The sequence below is a fragment of the Mustela putorius genome, unplaced genomic scaffold (assembly GCF_011764305.1).
Source record: "Mustela putorius furo isolate JIRA1106 unplaced genomic scaffold, ASM1176430v1.1 tig00000682_pilon_pilon_pilon, whole genome shotgun sequence".
In the NCBI taxonomy this organism is placed as follows: domain Eukaryota; kingdom Metazoa; phylum Chordata; class Mammalia; order Carnivora; family Mustelidae; genus Mustela; species Mustela putorius.
The window spans coordinates 237,201-249,916 of NW_025421443.1; positions in this window are offsets into that span (position 1 = coordinate 237,201).

Sequence of the window (12,716 nt, forward strand, 5' to 3'; positions counted from 1 at the left end):
ACCAGATGTACACATAGAAACATATATTTTATAGGCTTAGTGCTGAATGAGCAGAAATTAGGAAACAGAAAGAAATATATAATGCAATACCAATTATGATACCTAAAAATACAAGCTGACATGGTAATTTCACCTATAGGTATTTATCCAAAAAAAATGAAAGCAGATGTTGACATAAAGAGTTATAGAACAGTGTTCATAGCAGCATTATTCATAACATCCCCAAACTAGAAAAGTTAAAAATACTTATCATTTCTTGAAGGGATTAAAAAAAATGTTTTAGGTATGTACTATGGATGATTATTTATCAAAGAAAATGGATAAGCTACTGATACATGTAAAACCATGCAGAACTATCTTATCAAAGTAAGATATATGCTAAGTGAAAGGAGTCATACTCCAAATAGTATATAATGAATAACTTCATTTACATGAAATTCTAGAATAAGCAAATTTGACCAGAGTGATAGAAACAAATCATAGGTAGTCTTGGCATAAGGGAGTAGGGGGGATTAATAACAAGGGAACATGAGAAAACTTTTTGAAAGAATGGAAATGTCCTGTATTTTGATCATTGTGATGGCTACCTATGTATATACTATGTGTTAAAATTCATTATACAAAATGGGTACATTTTATTGTAAGTAAATTACCAGATTATAATTTATAAATATATATGTAAAAAAAAAGAAAACAATGTAACTTAAAGTTAATTCTCTGTAAAGATGAATAAAATAATAAAATTAATAAAACTCTAGCCAGGCTAATCAGAGAGAGGGAGAGAACAGAAATTCTAGTATTAAGAAGGAAAGACGGACCACTGCAATAAGCCCCATGGATATTAAAAGATTTATGGGTTAAAAAAGTTGTGAACAACTCTATGTTCCAAAACGTTACCCATTTCATTTGCCATAGTCATTCTTTTGTTCAGGTCTTAGCTTAAATGTCCATTATTTTTAGGAGTTTACCTTGATTCCTAGATCAGGTTAATTCCCTCTCCTTTATATGCTGTCAATACTCCATATCCTCTACAATACATTGTACTTACAGTTTTCAAAAGAATATCATAGTCAGCACATGATACATTGTGTAGACTTCTAAGAGAGCTGGGAGGCCACGTCACCAAAAGCTAGACACCGATGTCAGTGCGGGGAAGGCTTCTTTGGTGACATCTGAGAATTAAGCAAAGATATGTGTTAGCCAGATAATTTCACTAAGAATTTTCAGTATTCAGATATAGCCTATAAATTACTGTTTGATATAATATCATCAAAGAGCATTTCCCTAACATTTCACATAGACCTAGATATTCTGGTATATGCTTGAAAATATTCCATGAAAGTAATTTCCTGAGAAATATTTATGAAAATAGAGTGATAGAAGTTTTTTTTTTTGTAATAGTTGAGTAGAGTGTAAAATGGAAAAGGTCTTTGATAACATATACTCGTTTTGTTTTCCAGATTCCTGGAATTACCAAAAAGTACTTGACCAAAATTTAATACTTATAAATCTTAAGTAATTTAATGACAAGGGACAACATAGTTTAAAAAATATTTGCATACATTAGGCCTGAATTTTGTCTGTGGCCCTAAGTACTATGTCTGTGAATCTTCCTGCCAACTAAATAAAAGATATAAGAGTTTAAAATGTTATTTAAGTAGATGTGCTGATGGAGTGTGTATTAAATCCCCTTGGCACTGAGTTTTTGAAAAAAATTATATATCTACATTTACATTTTTAATTATAACACATGCTGTGATTTAAATTATAATATAAAATTGATCTACTTGGTTTTATCTTCTTTAGGCAATAAACTACAATATGCTATAAGAGTAAATCCCATTAAATTAAACAAGTGGTAAATACAGTTGAATCATCTCATAATTTTAATTTCTTAGTTTCCATTTTGTGCCAGCTGTTTGTTCTTTGTAAGATGTTTTGCACAATATGATCACATCAACAGCTAACTAGAATTTACATTTGAAGGATACCCCCACTAGAAATTATGAAGTTGGTCATTTAAATATTTCAAATTGTTCTGAAAACACTATGTTAAGCATGCAGAATCAAATTCTGAATTGGATATCTAATAAACTGAATCACAATGAAAATTTTGTATGTGGTGTACATGGAATTTTTTACTTTTCGATGGAGAATGTTAAACTTTCTGAATTATCTTGTAAATTTGTATTATATTTCCTAAAAATTTGTAAATATTTTTAAAAAGTTGTTTGCATTTATATTAGACATTTTAAAAAGGCAAAAGTAATAAAATTATGTAAATTCTTGTGAAAAAAATTGGGGACTTGTAGTAAAAAGGAAGAGTTCAGAAGGAAGCTGTAGCAATAAGGGTGACAGAGACTTTGTTCTGATGAGGTTATGTGCCATAAACAATAAATAAATAAAAATTATAATTTGGGGTGGTAATATATACTCTAAAAGAGATAAAACCAGATAATGGATGGAAGTGACATATAAGCTGAGACCTAAATGACAATAAATGCCAAAAAAAATATGAGAAAAGAATTGTCCAGGTAAATAGGACAGAAAGTGCAAAGGTCCTGAGATGGGAACAAGTAAATGTAGTATGGAGAGTGAACCTGGAGGACTAGCTACAAGATAAGTTCCAAAATGCAGACAAAGAGCAGATCACTTGATGAAATTTCTTAGGTTTGGATATTCTAAGCACTCTGCCAAGTCTTTATAATCAGCATTTTTTCATGATCTGGTTCACATGTAAAAATTATCTTTTTTTGCAACTGCCTGGAAAATGATTTGCAAGGAAGAACAAATGTGAAATCAAGCAAAAAAGGTAGGCAGTAATTGCAGTATAGGCAAGTGGGGAGGAGAGCTTTATATATGACACTAGCAAGGGTGGTAGGTGAACTGCATAAAGCATTATTTCAAATATTTAACCAGAAAATACAATGAATATCTCTCAAAAGAATTTCAGATATTGAAATTCTAAAATGTCATATGTAGAATTGATTGAATTCAGTTAAAGATTAAAATCATATGGCTAGTTTCTGTATTCTCTTCTTCCAAATGCCAATGATTTACCCAAATTCCCTGGCTTATTAAAACATCCATTACAAGAAAATTGTATACATTAAATACACCCAATTCTAGGATACAGAGCAATGTACTTTAAGGGTTGTTCATTTGTTAAAGGTTAGCAACGACATTTGTTCTTTCTTTAAACAAAACATAATATCAAGAAGGCTTCCTCATTGCAAATATAGTCTAAGGGACAAAAAGAAAAACGTAATGAAGTCTGAATCTCTCCTTCAAGCTCTTCATACTAATCTACACTTTAGTTGTACACTTTGGCTTCCTTAAATCCATACAAGGAAAAACATTTTATCAAGTGCATTTCCAAGATATGTTTGGGGTACAGTAGGGAATAAGCTGACATTACATTGCATATTGTAACTTCAATTACTACAAAATTATCAGTCTATTTTTAAGACCAAAGTGATTTTCTCTGTAGAAACAAAGCAGTTAAGTGATTTTGTACAGGTCACAACCCAAGTTAATTGGATGTTTGGTAATAGAACCACAACAACTGATCCTTGAAATACATCATCAGAAGATCATGTTCACTTTTAAAATAAAGCAAATAATTCTTCAAATGGTGTATATTATTATCTCTTACTATTTTCTGTATTTGTCTTTAATCAACTTTATTGAGGTGTAATTTACATATAATAAAAGACATCATTTTGTTATAGAGACCAATGACTTTCTAGAAATGTTATCATTACCACAATCAATTATAAATAATTCCATCAGCCCCAAAAAACTCCCTGTTACCTCTCTGCAGTTAATTCTCCCCTACCATCAGCCTTAGACAACCACTTTATATATTTACTTTATATAAAAATAGAGTCTTTTACCTCTTTTGTTAAGCTTATTCCTAGATATATTATGGTATTTGTTGAAATTGTAAATGCAATCAGTTCATTGATTTCTCTTTATGCTGCTTCATTCCTGGTGTATAGAAATGCAACAGATTTCTGTACATTGATTTTGCCCACTGAATTTTCACTGAATTGGTGAATCAGTTCTAGCAATTTTTTGGTGGAGTCTTTCAGGTTTCCAATATAGAAGAATATCATATCACCTGCAAATAGTAAAAGCTCAGCTTCTTATCAATTTGAATGTCTTCTATTTCTTTTTGTTGTATGATTGTTGAAGCTAGTACTTCCAGTACTTTGTTAAATAACAATGGTGAAGAATGGACATCTCAGTCTTATTCCTGACCTTAGAGGAAAAGTTCTCAGTTTTTCCCCATTGAATATATTAGCTGTGGGTCTCTCATATATGGCCTTTATGATGTAAACACATGTTTCCTCTAACTCTACTTTGTTGAGGGTTTTTATCATGAATGGATGTTATATTTTGTCAAATCCTTTTTCCCCCTGAATTTATTGAAAGGATCATATGGTTCTTATCCTTTCTTTTACTAATGTGGTGTGTCACATTGATTAATTCACAAATGATGAACACCCTTGCAGCCCAGGAATAAATCCCATTTGATCTTGGTGAATGGTTCTTTTAATGTACTTACTGTTGGATTTGATCTGCTAGCGTTTTAAAGAGAATTTTTTATCCATGTTCATCAGGGATATTGGCCTGTAGTTCTCTAAGGTACCTGGGAATAAACCAAAGATGTAAAAGATCTGTACCCTCAAAACTATGGCATACTTATGAAAGGAATTGAAGATGACATAAAGAAACTGAAGATGACACAAAGAAATGGAAAACTTTGCATGTTCATGGATTGGAAGAACAGATATTGTTAAAATGTCTGTATTATCCAGAGCAATCTACACATTTAATATCAATCTCTATCAAAATACCATCAGCATTTTTCACAAAGCTAGAACAAAGAATCCTAAAATTTGCATGGAGCCACAAATGACACAAGTAACCAAAGCAATCTTGAAAAAGAAAAATGAAGCTACAGGCATCACAATTCTGACTTCACACTGTATTAAATAGCTGTAGTCATCAAGAGAGCATGGTACTAGAATCAAAACAGACACATAGATCAATGAAACAGAATAGAAAACCCAGAAATGAACCTACAGTTATGGGGTCAATTATTCTTTGACAAAACAGGAAAGAATATCCAATAAAAAAAATAATAGTCTCTTCAAAAATGGTGCTGGGAAAACTGGACAGCTACATGCAAAAGAACGAAACTGACCACTTTCATTATACCCTACAAAAATTTCAAAATGGATGAAAGACCTAAATGTGAGACAGGAAACCATCAGAATCCTAGAGGAGAACACAGCCAACAACCTCTTTGACCTCAACCATAGTAAGTTCTTACCAGACACATCTCCTGAGGCAAGGGAAACAAAACAAAAAATAAACTGTTAGGTATTCATAAAGATAAAAAGCTTTTGCACAGCAAAGGAAACAATGAACAAACCTAAAAGGCAACCTATGGAATGAGAAAAGATACTTGCAAGTAACATAATACGCAAAATCTATAAAGAATTTAACAAACTCAATGCTTAAAAATACAAATAGTTAGAAAATGGGCAGGAGACACAAATACACATTTTTCCAAAGAAGACATCCAGATGACTAACAGACTCATGAAAAGATGCTCAGTATCACTCATCATCAGGGAAATACAAATCAAAACTGCAGTGAGATATCACTTTATACCAGTCAGAATGGCTACAATTAACAACCCAGGAAACAACAGGTGTTAGTGAGGATACAGGGAAAAAGGGGACCACTCTAACAGTGTTGGGGGGAAGGCAAACTGCTGCATCCACTCTGGAAAACAGTATGGAGGTTCCTCAAAAAGTTAAAAATAGAATGACCTACGATCCAGCAACTGCACTACTAGAAATTTATGCAAATGATACAAAAACACTGATTTGAAGAGGTGCATGCACTCTGATGTTTCTAGCAGCATTAGCAACAATAGCCAAATTATGGAAAGAGCCCAAATGTCCATCTACTGATGAATGGATAAAGAGGAGGTGGTATATACGTGTGTGCATGCGTGTGTGTGTGTGTGTGTGTGTATTACTCAGCCATAAAAATGAACGAAATCTTGACATTTGGAGCTAGAGAGTATTATGCTAAGCAAAGTAAATCAGTCAAAGAAAGACAAATACCGTACAATTTCACCCAAATGTGGAATTTAAAAAGCAAAACAGATGAACGTGAGGGTAAACAAGAAAGAGACAAACAAGAAAAGAGACTCTAAACTATAAGGAACAAACTGACGGTTACTGGGGAAGAGGGGGGGGGGGTATGTTAAATGGGTGATGCACATTTAGAAGTGCACTTGTGATGAGCACTGGGTGTTGTATGTAAGTGATGAATCATTAGATTCTACTCTTGAGATCAATATTACACTATATGTTAACTAAATGGAATTTAATTAAAAATTTAGGGAGTCTAAAGAGACAACAATTTTTAAAAAATAAAATCTGTAACTATGATTGTAAATTTATCTGTTTCTTCTATTGTAAGGTTTTGTTTTATGTATTTTGAGAAAATTTATTATATGCATTATCTTGTTTCCAGCTTCATGTTAACATGTAAATATTGAAGTGAAATTCAAAATCTCTAGAGTTGGCTCAATATGCCATAGTTTTTCCTTTTGGGAAATTGTCATTATTCAGTGAAGAATGTGTCATAGTAAAAGAAAAGAAATTCTATCCTCTGATGACAATAGACTCATTACAGAAATTTATTTTTTCCTGGTGGATGTTCCTTATAGAGTCTTCCTTCTTCCTCTCTTTCACAATTAAATCCTGGATTAATGTAGTAGATGGACAATTCAGTGTTGCTCTATTTACTCTACTTCTAGAAGACAGATAATAGGAAGGGTCATTGAGTCTGGGGTGGTAACCATGATTCTGTCAAATGCTATAAATCATTTTGAATAAACTGATTACTTTAGGGAAGTGAACATTCTATTACTTCATAGTGCCACATTCTTAGCTAAATTCTTCTTGCATTTTGTTATTCTCTCAAAGTACACATAAATATTTAGGATGAATAGATGAATAGATAGATAAGTACATAATTTCTGAATTTCCTACACAGAAGTTACTTTCTCTAGACTGTTTAAATCTGGATGTATGGATATTTTTAAAATACCCACCAAATCTCTGCATATGCCCCAATCCCAACAAAGGCCCTAGGAACATATCTAAAAAACCAAGTCTGATAATTACCCCTTATATTTCCTAAGCTAATTTGGGGACCCAGATTCCCATGGGCTTGGGACTTACATATGACTGAATGTTTAATCAATGTAGAAATACTGGATATATAAAAACATATATACATATATATATTTTTATATACATACATATATATATTCCATACATACATATATATATTTTTTTATATACATACATATATATATTCCATACATACATATATATATTTTTCTAAAATATCAAAGATTTAGAAAATTATACTTATAAAAGTTTGTGTGGAAGAGGTAGTGTTTCATTTAGAACACAAGTCATGTTTGGACATAAATAAAGTGTGTGTGTCTGTGTGTGTGTGTGTATTAAAAATCCCCATTTTCAAATATGTGCCCCATTTATATTCAGTATTTCCCATACTTAGTTTCAAACAGTCATTTATCACTAAAGGTTTAAATCTTGTGCAGTAATATTTATTGGCAGGCTCAATAGTTCTGTACTTACTGCAGGTCTGTTACACATTTTGAACTTCTCAAAATGCCAGTTTATCTAGTTTAGAACCTGTACTATAAAATTATGCTCCAAAGTTTTATATGTGAGGGGAAGGAGGGAATTTTATTTTCTTCTTTAGCTAAAATATGTTTTAGCAATACAAAACATAAAATATACATATTTTATCTGTCTTATACACACATATGATATAATATTATAGCTCAGGTTTCCAAAACCAAAAATCTATCCAGGTTTCCAAAATCTATTCCTCATATTAATGCTGAAATAGAGGAAGGATTATGCTATTGTTTTCTCAAAGCTATTCTAAGCACTAAATATCATCATTTTCAAATAAAATAGCATTTTAGGTTTTATAACTGTCTTTGTGAAAGCTGAGTCATTTGAAAATCCTATCCAAATACAAGTGATCATTCTATAATTTACAATTTTAATAATGTTGATTTTATAATTTTAAAAGTCATATGAAATAGTTCACAAATATAGAATTGTTTTTCTTGATCTTATTAATGCATATCATACATAAAACATATATATTCTCTGATTTCCCCAAAGTAAGTTAAATCTAAAAAGTACCAATTGCATTGACTCACTTCAATTGAGTTTAATCATTCAAATTAATGAAAACAGAAAGTTGATATTTACATTAGTAACAAACATTGAAAGGACATTTAGAGATCATTTTATTTAATCAGATCTACCAGTTCAGGAATCTCTTCCACTAACCCCTGGTATACTTCATTGAAAAACTGGCCTTTATTCAGATACTTCAGTGACTGGGGATATGATTTCTCAGGCCAAAGCTCGAAAATCATGGCCTCTTTGACACTTTGTGTTTGGTCTTATCAAGTATTATTTTAAATAGAATATCTTCTCTGAGGGCCAGAATCATATCTTATTTATCTTATTTATTTTTACTACACAGCACATAGCATTGTTGCTGGATTATAAGTTCTTACTCATTTATTCAATAAAAATTTGAGTACTTATGTCTTGAGCTCTGTGCTACACATTAGAAATACAGCTGTGAATGATGTAGATATTACATATTCTCATAAAACATGCAACAATCAGAAAACAGTCTGTTAACAGAGACATTAGGTAAATATTAAGAAGTGTTCTGTAAAAAATAAAAAAGCATAGCAAAGTCCCATGTGAACAAATTATAGGCACTTGATTGTTTTGGAAATTATATATATTTTTTAAGCTTTTATTTATTTGAGAGACAGAGAGTGAGCAAGAGAAAGAGAGGGAGAGCATAAGATGGAGAAGGGGCAGAGTTGAAAGCAGGCTCCCTGCTGAGTAGAGCCCAATGCAGGGCTGGATCCCAGGACCCTGGAATCATGACCTGACCCAAAGACAAACACTTAACCAACGGAGCCTCCCAGGAGTCCCAGAAATTGTATTTAAACTGAACCCTGATAAATACATGGAGGCTACTCAAGTCAGAATGAAAGACCATTCCACATCTTGAGAGTAACCTGTATAAATCAGAAAGCAGGCAAAAGCATGGCACATTAAAAAACAAAAACAACACAAAAAGACAAATAAGTTTCTTCTCTCTCTTTCATCTAGTAATGAATGTCCATTTATTCCTGATATCTATTATTATAAAATTTCTGATGCACTATTATTTCAAAATAGGTCATTCTTATTTGCAACTTATCACAGGTACAATTTTACTTTGATATGTGATGATGATCATTAAAAACTCTTTTCTTCACTATAATTCAAGTGTCCATCATGGTAAGATGTGGTAAGAACATGTGGTAAGAACAAGAATTATTTTCATTACCACCATATGTTCAGTATTTAGTATGGTTCTTCATGTAATAGGTTCTTGTTAATGTTGTTTAGATGAGGGAGGGAAACACGGAGAGCAAATGTATAAAGTATATGATGTGAGGCTGGAGAGGTAGGCCAGGTTCAGGTCATGATGGTCCTGGTCAGCCACATTTAAACTGTAGACTGTTTTCTTCAGGGCAAGTGAAACAATTTCAGTACTTTAAGCAGTTGGATTATGAGATCAACCATATTGACTACAATATGGAATATGGGCATACATGATCAGAGGAAGGAGGGACAGGTGACTGGGTAATACCATAGTCTGGGGGAAAAGTAATGGAAACTTAGGAAAGAGTGACTGGATTTGAGAGCAATTTAAAAAATAAACAGGGTAGGGCGCCTGGGTGGCTCAGTGGGTTGAGCCACTGCCTTCAGCTCGGGTCGTGATCTCAGGGTCCTGGGATCGAGTCCCATGTCGGGATCTCTGCTCAGCAGGGAGCCTGCCTCTCTCTCTCTCTCTGCCTGCCTCTCTGCCTACTTGTGACCCCTCTGTCAAATAAATAAATCTTTTAAAAAAATAAAAATAAATAAACAGGGTGAATATATTGAAGTGAAGTGAAAACTGTGAGAAAGAGATGCTGAGATCTAATAATCAACAGAATGCTTGCTCCAAAATAAAGTAAAGGTATCATGGCCCTTGGGGAAATAAATGTTCAGGGTACCCTGTCTATATGCACAATTTGGTTTAAAAATTGAACACAAAATTCACAAGCACATGTGGATAGTGGATTTGAAATAATATAGAAAGAAGAGGTATTTTTGTCTTTCTTTATTGTCCAATCCGTGTACAAGAAGATTTCATAATGTAATCTCTGGGTGTTCAGCTCCAAGGGTCATTTTTTTGTGTTCTTTATTGCCAAATATACCACTCATGGTTAATTATATATCTCCTACTACAGGGAAAAGACAGCAATACTGCTATTATGTGTTCTAACATGCCGTAGCCCTTTGGAAACTTGTTTCATTGAAATACTATAGAACTGCTTTGCAGTTCTCTCATACCCTTTATTTGACCCACATCATTCATGACACTGCATCATTCATCCTGTTGCCTATGAATAACAACTTCCAGTGACTCTCTTATAGGTTCTCACTGTGCTTCTACTATGATGGCTACAAATGCAAGTCTTACCCAGACTAAGATGATGTGAATAATTGTTAGCTCTCTGATCAAATTAAATATACCCATTCAGAATTTTATAGCATAAACAAGAAGCAATACATCTTCTAACCATATTCTGATCTTTTGGTCTGGCATCATTGCATTTCTAGAATGCATCATTGCATTTCTAGAATGTTATCTCCATCCACAATGCCTGCAACCTTGCCTTGCACACACTAACGGCAGCAAGAATGGTAGATGAGGATCTGTTGGCAGAGGAAGGAAAGCAATGCTCATTTTTGCAAAGGATGCCCATTCCTTATCCAGCATTGTGTAAGACAGTCACAGGAGGAAAATCATTAGCACATGGATCAGAACAGACAAAAGGCATTGCAGCAAATGATGCAGATTCCTCAGAGGAGATAAGAGCAATGACTCCCTGAGTTCTGTCTGGAATATGGGAAGGAGCCTGTGGAGGAGGTGGAGTGACCACCCCAAATGTGAGCAGCTAAAAGTCACAGGGTAAAGAGTACTTGCCACCACTCTAGCCATACCAGGGTGCTGTAGACTAGAGGCAGCACCACAGTAGAACTAAGACAGATGAGAACCAATACATAAATCCACATACATGTGGCCTAAACTCAAGAATAAGCAATAGATTCCTATAGAGTCCAGTACTCAGACTGGTGTCAAATGTGAAAGACAGTTACCATCAAATCAGTAATCAGTGCCATTCTGTCAGTCCAGTTTCAGGTGATCCCATGAAAGAAGTACTACACTCATCTGTTCATAAGATGCTCTCTTGCATCTGAGTTCCTTATGGCATCTGGTCAAGTAGTGTGAGAGGTAGGAGGGTTGAAGAGTATCTCAAAGGGAAGAAATGGGATCCAGAACTTGGCACCAGAGAGAGAATCTTGAAAATTCTGAAATAGGATCTTTTAGGTCACCATCTGTGATGGGGTCTACAGAACAAGGTTGAAGCTTGGGCATCCTATCCAAATGACACTTCTGACCAGAGAGAGTCCTGGACACCGTGAGGACCTTTGAAAATGCAAAGAAGATTATCCAAAATGTGGGACTCCCTCAGGAATCAGACATTAAAAGGGCTCTGCTCATCTGGCTGGCTATGAGAATGTTAGAAAATATTGGTGCTAGGGGTACTTGGGTGGCTCAGTGTGTTAAGCAGCTGCCTTCAACTCAGGTCATGATGCCAGGGACATGGGATCAAGCCCCACCCTGTCAGGCTCCTTGCAGGGAGCCTGCTTCTCCCTATCCCTCTGCCTGCCTGAAGCTCCCCCTGCTTGTGTTCTCTCTCTCTCACTCTTTCTCTCTCTGTGTCAAAATAAATAAGTAATATCTTAAAGAAAAAAAAAAGAAAAAAGAAAATATTTATGCTATTTGCTGAGGTAAAGAACATTAGGGGAATCTGAATAAATAAAGTGGTGAGTTCAGCTTCTGCATATGCAGTCTCTAAGTGACCTGTTGAAGGAGAAATTAGGTATATGGGTTTGGAACTCAGATATAGTATTATGTATTATCATAATATGTATATTACTATAACTATATATACACACATACATATATAGTATTCTTCCTATCTATATCTCTATGTATCTGGTACATGAAAGAAACTTGGATGAAAATGAGGTAAGCATTAAAATAAAAAAATAAAAATAAAAAAATTTTAAAAAAAGAAAATGAGGTTAGAAAAGAAATGACAGAGTACTAAACAAAGTCCTTGAAAAGTCATAAATACTCATCTGGAGTTGGTTAAGCCAGCAAAAGTGCAGTGATAGGATGACCAGATAAGAAGGAGAAAAAGAGAATAAAACAGAGTATTTAGGAAACCTAGAGAAGGATAGCTTATAGAAAAAAGAAGTGAAAAGCTATGTCAAATCCTGCTGGGAGATCAAGTAGGATAAGGATAGAACAGGTCTGATAGTGGCATAGGGTTCTTATAACCTTAGCAGGAGCAGAATTTCAATTAGACTACTGGAAGCAGAATCCCTTTTGAAGTAGATTTAAAAAATAAGTAGATTCAGAGATGATTAAATCAAATGTGG